The sequence below is a fragment of the Malaya genurostris genome, chromosome 2 (genome assembly GCF_030247185.1).
Source record: "Malaya genurostris strain Urasoe2022 chromosome 2, Malgen_1.1, whole genome shotgun sequence".
Taxonomy (NCBI): domain Eukaryota; kingdom Metazoa; phylum Arthropoda; class Insecta; order Diptera; family Culicidae; genus Malaya; species Malaya genurostris.
This window is the reverse complement of record NC_080571.1, coordinates 138,296,838-138,312,902: the sequence shown is the minus strand read 5'-3', so window position 1 is coordinate 138,312,902 and position 16,065 is coordinate 138,296,838. Positions and strand designations below refer to the sequence as shown.

The window sequence follows — 16,065 nt, the reverse complement described above, 5'->3', positions numbered from 1 at the left end:
ATAATGACTATCGATTTGTGTAGTTTTGAGATCAGTTTAGAAATTTTTTTACGTATTTTGTTTCGTTAGTCTAAGTGACGGTGTACAATATGAAACACTCTTTACCCTATAACTCCGGAACCGGAAGCCGGATCCGGATGAAATTCAGGAATTCCGTATGGGACTACGAGACCTTTCATTTGAATCTAAGTTTGTCAAAATGGGTTCAGTCATCTCCGAGAAAACCTAGTGAGATTATTTGACACATACACACACACATACATACATACACACACAGACATTGCTCAGCTCGATGAACTGAGTCGAATGGTATATGACACTTGGCTCTCCGGGCCAATTTTCACTAGTCGGTTTTTCAAGTGATTGCATAACCTTTCTATATGAGAACGGCAAAAACTAAAATACCACAATCATTCCAAAGAACCAACCCCTAACCCGGAACAAGAACAAACAGTTTTTGTTCGCACACAAGGAATAAAGGACAAAACGAGGAACTGTTTTGCATCAGCCGTAGTAACTAAAAACCAAACCAAAACCTTGGTGAATAACACGGAAAAATTTATACATAAAGAAAACCTTAAAAGGATTTAATCATTTTATTGTCTATCGTTTCAGGAAAAGGTGGAAAATGCTTTTAAATGGGTAATAATCACGTATCTAATTATCGGTACCTCTTCACAAATAATCCAAGTCCATGACATAAGTAATAATCCAGGGGCACCAATACTAAAGAACGGACAGGTTAGAATAAGCAACGGACACAAAAGATTTCTTCACATAATAGACCTAGCAGAACTCGAAACCTCTTTAAAAATTCTAGAAAGCACGACAGAAGAAAGTAACGACAATAATCTCTCAAGACTCATTAGAATCAAACTCACATCAAAACAAAATCCCTGTTAGAAACATTATACCCTGTAAGAGTAAGAGCTAGAAGAGCTTTAGAAATACTTGGAACCACAATAAAATTTATAACTGATAATATCGATGCAAACGATTAAAAAGTCATTACCGAAAATTTTCACAAAATTCAGGAATCAAACAGCGAGGTAATAATAAAGCAAAACAATTTAAAAAAAAAATCGAAAACAGATCACAGATTCTATTGAACGAAATTAAAACCCAACAAAATGATTTAATTAAAATTTCTGAAGAAAAAAACCATCTAGCTTGAGACACCACTACGATAGTAACCTTGTTTCAAATAGATTCATTTTACCAGATATTAACATTGATCGAAAACACATTAGCACTAGCACAAGTGAATGTTATGAATCTTCAAATATTGAGTCACAACGAAATCGTTTCGATAGGTGAAGATCTTAGAATTGAGGGACTAGAATTCAATAGCCTTAACTAGGTCTGCAGCCTTCTTTCAACTACAACCTTCTACAGAGGACACCATCTAGTAATCAGCATCGATATCCCACTAATATACCCAGAACACTATCAGAAGATAAAACTCGTACCGATACCCATAGGGAACAAAATGTTGGCCGTAGAGTACACAACACTGCTGGTACATCACAACAAAACGTTAGCAATATTATCAAAATGCTCAGAATGCATACACATGACCATATGTAAACCAATGCTGGTGCAAGGCATCAGTGAAAACGAATGCATTGCACCACTTGTTCGAGAAAGCAGAGACAAATGCCCTTTCAAGGAAACCACACAAATGACAGAATTCAAACTGTTAACCCCTGGAACAATACTAACAATAGTAACACATGGATCCGTCATGTTGAGTAGCACATGCGGAATTGATGAAAAGGACATCCATGGAATTGCCCTAATTACTTTTTCCAACTGTTCCGTCTGGATCCAGAATAAACTATTCGAAAACTACGAAGTCGAAGTCAAACCAGCTATCATATCACCGTTAAATCGACTACAAATTGATGAAGCATCTCTGCCCGATCAGATGCACATAACAAAATCATAACACAAGTATATCAACAGTAGATATGAATAACAATTTGTGTTATTTTGAGATATTTAACAAATGAAACTTATGATAACAATATAATAACAAAATCAGTTAACAATGATGTTTTATTTTCATTTGCAAGACTCATGATATAGTTCATTCACTGAAAAAATGAATTCTTCCGTTGCTTCATATCGAAATATAATGATCAGAATTTCAAAAAACTAAAAGAAGAAATAAGATCACTAAATAAATTATTCATTTAATAAAAAAAATCATTCAACAATTTTGGATTGAAACGATGATAAAAGCTGTGATAAAGTTTTTCTGTGTTAAATTTGCTATCTATTTTATTACATCGTTTGTTATAAATTTCTGCTTTCGGACTTCTGTAGTTATATCAAATTCAATAATAATTTTGATACAAACGTTTCAAAATCTGTTACGATTTGGTTCCACCTAGAGTCTTTTTTTGTTATGATTTTTGTTATTTTAACAGCTTACCAGTCAAAAATATTTCAAAAATTGTTACAAAGTATTTCTGAAATAAATTATTCCAGTTGTTATAATTCTGTTATTACCCTGGGACCCTTTGTCAACATTTCAGAACTACAGACATTACACATAAAAAACCTGTTCTAATCCACCTAGTGGTGTAATGATGCCTTTCTCATATCAGTCATACTATCATGTATAATACTGTGATATTCTTCTAAATAATTTTCTGCAATTCTTTACTATGGGACGCCTTTTCAAAATTTACCCTCTGAGAGAGTGATAAGTTTTTGATCGTTATTATCTTATGTTATATCTAATGAATCAACATAATTCTTGCTACACGTCATCGGAAATATGATCACAATTTTATGATAAAATTTTCAGTTGTGTGGCATATTCTCAAATAGTTCAAAATTAAACTTTTCTGAAATGTTTGGTATAAACGAGTATCAAAGAAGATAATTCATAAGGCGCGTTTGCCTTTCTCGTATTTTGAAAGCTCATAGCTCAGTGATCTGTAGATGGATTTATATAATCTAACTACCAATAGAATCGAAAATTTTTAACTTGAACGTGTATTGCAACAACATTGAAGTTTTTCAATAGTACACTATTGAAAAACCTGTTTGATTTAACCCATGAGAGCACCGGCCAATCAGAACGCGAGATGTCTGAATCTATACAAGAGCATTCATATAAAAGTTGAGTGGTTCATTTTTCCTACCATTTACTGAGCAACTGTTCCCGAAACTAGACACACAAGAGCAACATCGAGGACCTGTCGTCTCACTGTTTCCCGATCTGAATGCACGAGACACCGTCAGCACAATGACACCGAAAATGGTAGAAAGGCAGCCAAAAAGTCCAGCAAGGCCCATTGCTGAAACAAGACACACACGAGAACCGTATCAGATCTCAATATTTCCTACCAAAAGATTCATCAAGATGGAAGCTAAATTAATTTGCACCGTCACTAACACATTCAATTACGAACGGCAATGCGAAAGCGAAAGTGATGATTTTGAACACATCTTTATACTAGTATACAAATATGCCGTGCGAAACAGAGTTGAACAAATTGCACAAATGAAAGAGATGAACAAATGTTTCCACTTGATTTGCGCATTCTACTTTCCAGGCGTATCAGAACTGGCTAAACTTAACGCAATCCTAAACATTTCTTTATCACAATGATGTGGTCGTCCTGAAAAGGACGGGGTTTTCAACTCATCATCGTTACGGATGGCCAGCTGCAGATGGCGAGGGATGATTTTCGTTTTCTTGTTGTCACGGGCAGCATTACCGGCCAATTCCAACATTTCGGTAGCCAAGTACTCCATCACTGCCGCCAGATAGACCGATGCACCGGCACCGACACGCTCTGCGTAGTTTCCCTTCCGGAGCAGAAGATGGATTTTGCCAACTGGGAATTGCAGACCAGCACGGTTCGAGCGGGACTTTGCCTTGCCCTTAACTCTCCCTCCTGTGTGCGTGTTTCTGTGTAAAAATTCCACAAGATGCTGCTAACAGCTCGACAGCCCATTCAGTATTACTGGCTGCTGCTATACTAACTCTCTCTTTTATATCGTTTCACTGTTTCCCGTTCTGCCTACAGGAAAGAAATTCTAACAACGAGGTCGTCCCTACACCGTTACCAGTAGCAGATATAAAATGAAATGTGATGTGGGAAATAGCGTCATTTAAGTTAAAGCAGCTACTCTGAACGTACGAGACACCATCAGCTAGATGGCACCGAAAACCGGAAAAAAGGCAGATTTGTACCGTCACTAACACATTCAATTACGAACGGCAATGCGAAAGCGAATGTGATGATGTTGATAACATCTTTATATTAGTATGGGGTCGTGTGAAAATATGCCATGCGATACAAGGTTGCCATATATACAGGTTAATCTGTATTTTATTTATACATACATATATGTACAGATTAATATGTATTATTATTATTATCATTATTATTACTATCATTATTATTATTAAAATGACTTGCATACCGAAGATCGTCGATACATTTCAGAGCAGGCCATTGCAATTGTTTCGTACTGAAATTTCGAGAAGAATCAGATATCTTCGAACTTCATAGCTTCAATAAAAATAAACTACAAATTTGTCGTACCTAGCCTCCTATATTGGCAAATATAAAGGGAATTGTTTCAAGTTTGGACTATATAGCTGTAGAATAGTAGCTGTTTAATGTAACTAATCTGTACTTTAATGTAGGTGCATCGCTTCCAACTCTATTAGTGAAAAAGGGGAAAGCTTGCACAATTCGTACAATCAATCAACTAACTGATATTCGGAAAAGTGATGGGAGCGTGCCAGTTTTTTCGTATTCACGACATCCAGTTATGTCTGACATTACCCACCCGCCTTTTTTTTAAGGTTTTTCCCCATTTTCCGTGATGGTATACAATTTTTAACCCACTTTATCCTAAAAAACGTTACATACACACATACGCACACACACATACTGCTTTTGCACGGGACGTGCCAATCTTGGGGATGGAGCAATTAACGACAAATGTGCGTCGCCAACAATTGTGACCAAAGGGTCATCTATCGAGTCTACCACACCAACACCTGCTATACGATATGCCACGACATCGAACCAGCCTAATTCTAGGTCAACACTTTCGTCGCATAGAAACTTGGAACCATCGACCATCAGGGCGGGCAACGTGACCAGCAGACCATCGTCAAATGCAGGATCAGCAGTTTTAGGGAATGCCAGGGCCATCGTGCAGTCGATATAGAATGAATAAATTAGTCTACTTCACACCTCCGCAGTGTGCATTTTAGTTATTATTTTCAAAAAATCCGAATTCCTTAAGTGGGCTATTAATTAATTTATATATATATATATATATATATATATATATATATATATATATATATATATATATATATATATATATATATATATATATATATATATATATATATATATATATATATATATATATATATATATATATATATATATATATATATATATATATATATATATATATATATATATATATATATATATAACCTAGCGCGCTAATCTGGTAGTGACTATTTGGAAAGCGAACAGGACTGGCCGAAGAGCCTTAGCATTCAGTTTGGTTTGATTAATAATTTAAGGAATAGGTTCGAGAAACTAATTGGGTTTTTTGCACACCATCGAAGCGTCGATACGCCGATCGACGAGGGCTGGGCCTTGGTGGCCCCCGTTGGATTTAAGTTAAGTATCATTATTTAGTTTTTTTTCCTTCCTGCATTCGACTGTTCTACTCCCCGATTCATTTATTTCTACGCGGAGGTAGCTCCGCAGCATGTCTAATTTTAATCCTGACCTCCCCGTTCCCGATGATCAAATGGAGACTTCCCGTGACTGTAAAGAGTCTCGCATAAAGAGCTATCCGGATGGGCTCGCACTACCGGCCGGGCCTTACGCGGTCTATTTCTGGACCAAATCGAAAGAAAAAAAATTAACATTTTAAAAATATCGCGGGACCTGACATCGCGATATAATACCATCAAAAGTATTGATAGGATACGTCCAGACAAGCTCAGGGTCCTGTTTACCAGCTCAAAACAGGCTAATGAGCTTGTTCAAAAGGATCCTTTTACGCTGGAGTACCGCGTCTACGTGCCAGCTCGCGAAGTCGAAATCGACGGTGTGGTTACCGATTCGAGTTTGACTTGCGAGGACATTCTTCAGTACGGGGCGGGTTGTTTTAAGGACCCCTCACTTAAGAACGTCAAGATACTGGACTGCAAGCGATTGCATTCAGTATCGATCGCAGGGGATGGAACAAAGTCTTATCCCCAATCAGACTCGTATCGTGTGACCTTCGCCGGATCGGCTTTGCCCAACTTCATCCTCTTGGACCGGGTTCGTCTGCCTGTTCGTCTTTTTGTACCTCGAGTAATAAATTGTACTAATTGCAAACAACTGGGGCATACAGCTACCCATTGCAGCAATAAGCCACGTTGTGCTAAATGTGGGGAGGCTCCTGCAGATGGCTCTTGCGGTAAGGATGCTGAAAAGTGTCTCTACTGCAAGGAGAATCCGCATGATATAATGGCATGTCCTGCGTACAAACTGCGAGGTGATCGAATGAAGCGTTCCCTAAAGGAGCACTCCAAGCGTTCCTTCGCCGAGATGCTTAAAAGTGCCACCCCTCCTAAACAGACAACGAACCCATATGCCTGCTTGTCAACTGACGAGAGCGATTCTGATGACCCTTTGGAAGGTCCATCTTCGGCGGTCCCTCATAGCTGTAGAAAAAGAATAAATAAATCCTCTCATAAGCTCCCTAGTAAGGGTTCGAAGGTGTCTTCCGAAGGGCTTCGAAAAGTTACAGCTAACGGGAATCGGGACACACCACCAAAGCAAAAAGCTCCTGGTCTCGGAAAACTCAATTCCGAGATGCAATTCCCACGACTTCCCGGGACTACAAAATCCCCAAGCGTCCCAGAAAATTCACCAGAGAAACAACAAGGTGCTGGACTTATCAAGTTCTCTGATGTTGTGGACTGGATTTTTACAACTTTCAATATTTCAGACCCTCTTAGAAGCATTTTAATTGCTTTCATGCCAACAGTAAAAACATATTTGAAGCAGTTGACTGCAAATTGGCCCCTTCTCTCAGCGATTGTATCCTTCGATGGCTAAATCATCCACCGAGGTCACGGATCTAATCACTGTTTTACAGTGGAATTGCAGAAGTATCATCCCAAAAATAGATTCTCTTAAATTTCTAGTAAATAATTTGAAATGTGCGAAACTTGGTTAACTTCTGAAATATCCTTAAACTTCCACGATTTTAACATTATTCGCCTGGATCGAGATGATCCCTACGGAGGAGTACTTTTGAGGATCAAACAGTGCTATTCTTTTTATCGAATTAACCTCCCCTCGATACAAGGTATTGAAGTTGTCGCATGTCATGTTACAATCAAAGGTAAAGACCTTTGCATTGCTTCCATCTACATTCCTCCTAGAGCCTTGGTTGGGCATCGGCGGCTCAGTGATATCATAGAGCTCCTTCCCGCACCGACGTTGATTTTAGGAGACTTTAACTCACACACGGTACGGGAAGGAGCTGTCTTCACGACGATAGCAAATCAGCTATGATCCATGATATTTGCGACAACTTCAATATGACAATCTTGAATACGGGAGAAATGACACGGATTCTTGCACCACCAGCAAGACCAAGTGCGCTGGATTTATCCCTTTGCTCGACATCGCTACGGTTGGATTGCACGTGGGAGGTAATTCCTGATCCCCACGGTAGCGACCATCTACCGATCGTAATATCAATTACCAGCGGCTCAAAACCATCGAAGACAATCAATGTTTCGTATGACCTCACACGAAATGTTGATTGGATTAGCTATGCGACCTCGATATCTGAGAAACTTGAAAGAACTCAACTTCCTCCGTAGGAAGAGTACACGTTTTTGGCTGGCTTGATTCTCGATACTGCGATTTAAGCTCAGACGAAACGTGTACCCTGTGCAAAAACTAACATCCGTCCTCCCAACCCATGGTGGGACAAGGAGTGCACAAATTTAAACGCGGAGAGAGCCTCCGCGTATAAAATATTCAGAAAAACCTGATAATTACCGGAATTACGCGGCGTTAGACGTTAAAACTTAGAACTTGATTAGAGCCAAGAATCGCGGTTACTGGCGTCGGTTTATAGACGGCTTAACAAAGGAAACATCTATGAGCACTCTATGGAACACAGCCCGACGAATGCGCAATCATAACACCACGAATGAAAGCGAGGAGTATTCCAACCGCTGGATATTCGATTTCGCTAAAAAAAAGTATGCCCAGACTCTGTTCCGGAACAGAAGATCACCCGCGCCGCGACACCAAATACAAACGAAACACCGTTTTCGATGGTAGAGTTCTCACTTGCGCTCTTGTCATGTAACAATAAGGCCCCTGGGTTAGACAGAATCAAATTCAACTTGTTGAAGAATCTGCCTGACACCGCCAAAAGACGCTTGCTGAATTTATTCAACAAGTTCCTCGAGGGTAATATTGTCCCACACGACTGGAGACAAGTGAGAGTTGTCGCCATTCAAAAACCTGGGAAACCAGCCTCCGATCACAATTCGTATCGGCCGATTGCTATGCTTTCCAGTATCCGCAAGTTGTTCGAAAAAATGATTCTTTTCCGTCTAGACAATTGGGTCGAAACTAATGGCTTACTTTCAGATACACAATTTGGTTTCCGCAGGGGCAAAGGAACGAACGATTGTCTTGCGTTGCTCGCAACAGAAATTCAAATGGCATTTGCTCGTAAAGAACAAATGGCGTCAGCTTTCCTAGACATTAAGGGGGCTTTTGATTCAGTTTTTATAAATATCCTTTCTGAGAAGCTGCATCAGCATGGTCTTTGGCCAGTTTTGAATAAATTTTTACATAATCTATTGTCTGAGAAACACATGTACTTCGCGCATGGTGATTTGTCGACAATACGATTTAGCTACATGGGTCTTCCTCAGGGCTCATGCTTGAGACCCCTTTTATACAATTTTTACGTAAGTAATATCGATGAATGTATCAACACATCATGCACGCTAAGACAACTTGCCGACGACAGCGTTGTGTCTATTATAGGACCCAAAGCTGCCGATCTCCAAGGACCATTACAAGATACTCTCGACAACTTGTCATTATGGGCTCTTCAGATGGGTATCGAGTTGTCTACGGAGAAAGCTGAGCTGGTTGTATTTTCGAGAAAGCGAGAACCAGCACAACTACAGCTTCAACTAGGGGGTGAAAACATAGCTCAGGTCTTCACATTCAAATATCTCGGGGTCTGGTTCGACTCCAAAGGCACACGGGGATGTCACATTAGGTATCTGAAACAAAAATGCCAGCAGAGAATCAACTTTCTTCGTACAATAACCGGATCATGGTGGGGTGCCCACCCAGGAGACCTTATCAGGTTGTATCAAACAACGATATTGTCCGTGAAGGAATACGGATTCTTTTGCTTCCGATCCGCGGCGAACACTCATTTCATCAAGCTGGAAAGAATCCATCGTTGTTTGCGTATTTCCTTGGGTTGCATGTAATCGACTCATACGATGAGCCTCGAAGTGCTGACGGGCGTTCATCCATTGAAAAACCGGTTCTGGGATCTCTCATATCGTTTGCTCATTCGATGCGACATTTTATATCCTCTGGTGATTGAAAACTTCGAAATGTTAATTGAGCTTAACTCTCAAACCCGTTTTATCTCCTTGTATTTTTATTACATGGCTCAGAATATTAATCCTTCTTCGTTTGTTTCCAACCGTGCTCATTTCTTGGATACTTTTGATTCTGCTGTGTTTTTCGACACATCCATGGAGGAAGAGATTTGTGGAAATCCGGATCACGTACGCCTTCAAGTGGCCCCTAATATTTTTAATAACAAATTTAGAACAGTAAACTGTGGAAATATGTTTTATACTGACGGATCAAACATCAACAAGTCCACAGGCTTCGGTATCTTCAATCAGAACATCACCGCTTCGTACAAACTCAGTGATCCGGCTTCAGTTTACGTCGCAGAACTAGCTGCTATTCAGTACACCCTCGAGATCATTGAAACCTTACCCAAAGACCATTACTTCATTGTCACGGACAGTCTAAGCTCAATAGAAGCTCTCCGGGCAATGAAGGCAGGAAAGTATCGCCCATATTTCCTGGGGAAAATACGGGAACACTTGAGAACTTTATCTGAACGGTCTTATTCAATATCGTTAGTCTGGGTCCTTTCGCATTGTTCCATTCCGGGCAATGAAAAGGCAGACTCATTGGCTAAGGTGGGCACAATAGAAGGTGATATTTATGAAAGACCAATCTGCTTCAATGAATTTTTCAGTAATTCTCGTCAGAAAACTCGAAAGTTGGCAAACTACATGGAGCAATGGCGAACTAGGACGATGGCTACACTCCATTATCCCTAAGGTATCGACGAAACCTTGGTTCAAGGGGATGAACGTGAGCCGTGATTTCATTCGCATTATGTCACGGCTCATGTCAAATCACTATACATTTAACGCACATCTCCGGCGTATCGGGATCGTGGAGAACGTGCTCTCCACCTGTGGTGACGGTTATCAGGATATCGAGCATGTCGTCGTGCGTAGAGTATCGCGACGCCAGGTCGAAGCTACTGGAATCCCTCAGAGCCCGAGGTAGACCGCCTGAAGATCCGGTTCGGGATGTATTGGCGAGTCGGGATAGTTCATATATGCTTCTGATATACCAGTTTCTCAAACACATTAATATACAAGTGTAATCTGTTACATCTGGCTTAGAGAGTCCTCCTATTTATCGACGTTGTTTCAACTGTGGCTAAGAAAAATTTTTCAACTGCAGGTTCGACACTAACTTTCGCTGATTATCCCGATTCCTCATCTGTCCACCATCTTCATCGGAACTAACAAGATCTTTTTGCTGTCACTAAACTTTTCGCTTCCCCCCTCCCCGTCTCTTCTCCTTCTCGATGTCAACTAATTAGATCTCTGTCGTTCTTAGTCATTTCGTTCCCATATCCTCATTTTACTTCGTTTTCTGCAATATTTACTTCTCTATATTTTTTTCGTTTTCTTATTTAACATCACCATCATCGCCCACGGAAGGCCGCTCTAGTCATGCGGGCCACCCGCCGGGTATTCGTAACCTGGGGGTGTTTCCCGCGGACCCACACGGACCGAACGATGCGGCCAACGTCATCTGGAAGACTCATGACATATTCCATCCACCGGCCGGTGCCGATCGCCAGCTGAAGGCTGGATCTGCCAAAGTCGACCACTGCGACCCCAATACAACATTATCCGTTTTTACTATCCTAGTTTTAAGTTAGTCGTTAATAAAAATTGAAAAAGCCCTTGGCACCTTAGAGCTTAAGCAGTGTGCCTTAAAAATTATATTATTGAATAAAAAAAATCATGTGCTTTCAGACAAACTCCATTATCATGGACTTCCAGAGGTTTTAAATAATTATTTGCACAACCTTTTGACTGAGCAGCGCATGTATTTTTCGCATGGTAATATTGCAACATGCAGAGTTAGTTACATGCGTATACCGCAATTCTTATGACTCAGTCCGCTCCTATATAATTTCTACTAGAACGACATTGACAGCTGTCTAGTAAACCCATGCACACTAAGAAAATTGACAGATGATAACGTGGTTTCAGTTGGTGTTGAACTGCAAAAACCATTGCAAGATACCTTTGAATACTTGTCCGTTGGGGCTGTCCATCTGGGAATTGAATTCTCTGCGGAGAAGCCAGAGCTGCTCGTCTTTTCAAGAAAGCATGATCGTGCTTCACCTTCATATGATGGAAAGAATGTTCGCGCAGGTTTTGACTTTTAAATACCTCGGATTGCGATTTGATTCCGAATTCACGTTGGGAGGACACATTAGGTATCTGATAACAAAATGCCAACAAAGAGTAAATTTTCTTCGAACAATAACAGGATCTTCGTGGGGTGCTCTTCAGGCAGATCTTATAAAATTGTTTCGGACAACGATACTTTCTGTGATGAAATAAGGATGCATTTGCTTTCGTTCCTTGCTTGCTGCAAACTCTCATATTCTCAAACTAGAGCGAACTCAATATCGATGTTTGCGAATCGTCTTAGGCTGCATGCATTCGACACATACAATGAGCCTTTAAGTTCTGGCGGGAGTTCTTCCATTGAAAGGTTTGGGAGCTTTCATCATGACTGCTAGTAAGATGTGAGGTACTGTATCCCCTGGTTATTAATAAGGCTAGTTGAGCTTCAATCTCAAACAAGATTCATGACAGTATAATTATCATATATCACAGGGAATCAACCCTTCAAGATATATTCCCATCCGTGTCAGCCTAACAAATATCCCTGGCTCAACTTTATTTATCGACACATCCATACAATTGGAATTCCGGATCACCTACCCTCGATTGAAATCATAAAAATATTTTCAAGTGAGCTCAGGCATATTGATTCTGAAAAAATATTTTACACGGACGGATCACGAATTGAAGAGGCGCCAGAGTTGGGTATATTCAATGATAATGTTTCGGCCTCATTTATGCTTCAAGAACCTGCATCTGTTTATATAGCATAGTTAGCAGCAGTTCATGAAATTTTGAGTGTAGTCATCATATTATCTCCAAACCATTATTTCCTCTTCACAGATTGTCTGAGCACAATCGAAGCCATTCGATCAAACATTGCTGCAAAAATGAACCGTTTTTCTTGGGCAATATAAAACAGTGCCTGAACGGCATATTGAATAATAATTCACGTCATTATTCACGACAAAATATGAGAAAATTATGAATGAATGAATGAATGAGCATTTTCATGATTATCAGCCATGCAGTTTTCATTAAAACATTATGATGTGTAGATGTTGGAAGTTCAATACGCACTAGCAATATGCTATGCAAATACAACGAAAACAACATTTTGAATACTGATTATAGAAACAAAAGACTGTTTTAATACCAAGCTGTTTTTTTTAATAACTATTTATTGGAATATGAGTTCAAATTAAATTATTAGGATTTAAATTGGGTGTTCAGCCACAAGTGGTGACTTTTCAGCCCTATTATATATATGATTTGGTTGTTACCATGAGGACATCATTTGCTTCCGCAATTCTGAAATTTTTGTGTAGGGAAAATTCTAAACCTACTTGTAATGTGTAAAAATACCAAGCTTGATTTACTATCGTGCACTATTTCTATTAAACCCTCTTTATCATGAATTTGGTATATATATTTTTTTTATAGATACGTTTATTTCATTAGGCAATATATAAAAGTTTTGCTTCGTTGTAGCATCCACTGTCTTTTGGCAAATTTTATTTATGTGATTAGTTCCCCTAAAAGTGAGATAAATATTTGATTTTAGCTCAGGGCCAACATAGGGGCTAAGTTACTTCGACAAAATTGTGCAGAAAGTAATTTCAAATAAGATTGCTGAAGGTACTATTCCCGTAACTTGAGTGTATTTCATGATATAATGTATTTTCTGAAAAGGGTGTTCAGAAAACAGTTTTTGTAAGAAAACATATATATTTTCAATTTATGTGTGTTTTTCATGTTATACAAAGTTTTTCATCTTTAAAAACTACACAACTAGTTTTTCATCTTTAAAAACTACACATACTATGCTGCTATCATTGCAGTTAAATGAAATAGAGCAGGTTTTCATGTTTTATTTAATAAAATTCTAACTTGTTTATTATCAAAAGGCGCAGGAAGGTGCAGATGAGACTACTTACATATTAAACTACTTCAAAAGAGCTTTCATACCGTGGTTTAATTACTCGTCTGCGATCGACGCAGACGCATTCCAGCAGCGGCATCGGAGAGCGCACCTTCTGCGTGGTTGAAAAAAGAAACGCACAGGTAGTTCTCATTTGCCTTCCGGTTGTCAAGGTGAGAAGACGCATTAAACCATTATTTTTACGTTTCGTCTTTGACTCATCAGTGCAGAGCAGTTCAAATTGAACTGCTTAGTGCTAAACTCGGCAGTTCAATTTGAACCGCTAAGCAGACGTAAAGTTTCTGCTACTTACAGAACACATTTTGTTTTGCAACGAAGTGCAATGTCTTTTCTGACGTGTCGAACGAAAACGTGTTTTCGACTATTTCTGGCCGATGCAGGTATGGTCATTTAGGGGTTAGCCAAATTTTGTGCTAGGGCACATAACCGTTTTCATTATTTTTACGTTTCGTCTTTGACTCATCAGTGCAGAGCAGTTCAAATTGAACTGCTTTGTGCTAAACTCGGCAGTTCAATTTGAACCGCTAAGCAGACGTAAAGTTTCTGCTACTTACAGAACGCTTTTTGTTTTGCAACGAAGTGCAATGTCTTTTCTGACGTGTCGAACGAAAACCAGTTTGGCATCATTTGGCACTGCGAGCGGATGTGTTGCGGTTTGTTCGCGAAGCTAGTTTCAATTCAAACAAGAGCGATTGCGTCAGGCAGCAGAGCTACTGGTCGTTTGCATTGGAAAGAAAGAAAACGAAAAGTAGACAACATTATGTAAAATCAGCTGTTCTAATGGCTCTAAGTGTTATCTAAAAAACTATTAAGATTACTTCTTTGCAAATCGAAGGTCAAAATCATCAGTTCAGTGAAAATCCAAAATAATTTTATTTGTTTCGCGCACTTTTCGCTCTGCGAAAATCGTTCGAGAAAAATTGTTCCGAACTGTGCTAAGTATCGTAGAGAATTCCACAATTTTATCCTTATAAAAGGCAGAAATGAATCCTGTTCAGCATCTTAATAGTTTCTTTCAATGAAATATGCAAATCCGAAATTAGATAATCGACGTAAAAATTCTATAAGTGCCTATATGTGGAACCGTTTGAACCGCCCATTTGTGAAAAAGTTACAAACGAAATCGCGTAAAAAGGGGGAAAGTTTCACAATTCACCCAATCGATCAACTATCAATTCGAATTCGAAAGTATAAGAGAAATCGTGTCAGTTTTATTCGTTTTCACGACATCCAGTTATGTCTCTGACAACACACACAGGTACTTTTTTGTTTAAAATTGGTTTGAAACGTGGTTGTTCATAATTCTTTTGATAGTGTAGTGGAAACTACACAAACTGTTTACCATTACATATAATTCTCCTTCGAATGTTTAGACGTTAGTTAAAATATTGAAACGGTATTCACCAAAATAGCTCTTACATGAGGCAATATTATAGTTAATATTCAGTATTGACAATCCTTCATCAATACGTCATTCCCATTTGAATGCACACGATTATTCATTATCGATAGCATAGTCAAAATGTCGAGTATTGACAAGAATTTCACCTCATGTGAAAACCACTAATCATTTGGATTGACAATAATATTGATTTGTGTAGTCCAACTACTGACAAGAGACACGACAAGAGCGGACACTCAAGTCAGCACATGAGCCAGCACATGAGTAAGCTCACGTGCTAGCCCCCATCCAGCTCATGAGCCAGCAGATGAGCCAGCACACCAGTTAAATCTCGAGCTGGTTCTACGAAGCACACGACTCTCTATCTAGTAGCAACAAGGCACACGAGCGTGTGTTTCAGAATTCGTGTGCGTGCTTTCAACTAGCTCGCGTGTTTTGTAATTGAACGAGCCACGATCTCTATCGATTCGGCTATCTTTTCTTGTTAGCACACCCTCATGAGTATGGTTCGAAAAAGCACAGCAAATGAGCTTCATAGGCACACACAGCAGGTACAGAGCAGTTCGTGTGCTGTGCTCGGACATCACTGCATTTCACCCTGTATTTCCGGAAATGAAAGTCGGATCCAAATTAGAATCAGGAACTTTGCATAGGACCATGATCAATTCATTTGAAATTTTTGACCTATAATTTCACATTTTTCAAGCATGTCACCCTGCAATTCCGGAACCGGAGCTCGGATCCAAATTAAATTCAGGAGCTTTGAATGAAACCATGAGACCTTTCATTTAAATCTAAGTTTGTAAGAAGTGATGCTGCCATCTCTGAGAAAAATGAGTGACAATATTTGTTGCACACATAAAAACATACACACACACATATGGTGTTGATAAAGAGGTGAGAATGTGTCCATAGAAT

At 39.3% G+C, this 16,065-nt stretch overlaps 1 protein-coding gene across 15 annotated transcripts in view; it reads left to right on the top strand.

Moving 5' to 3' along the window:
• Positions 1–16,065, top strand: part of LOC131430107 (regulating synaptic membrane exocytosis protein 2) — a 1,567,561-nt gene that overhangs the window by 774,507 nt on the left and 776,989 nt on the right. The gene's annotated exons all lie outside the window — the stretch shown is intronic.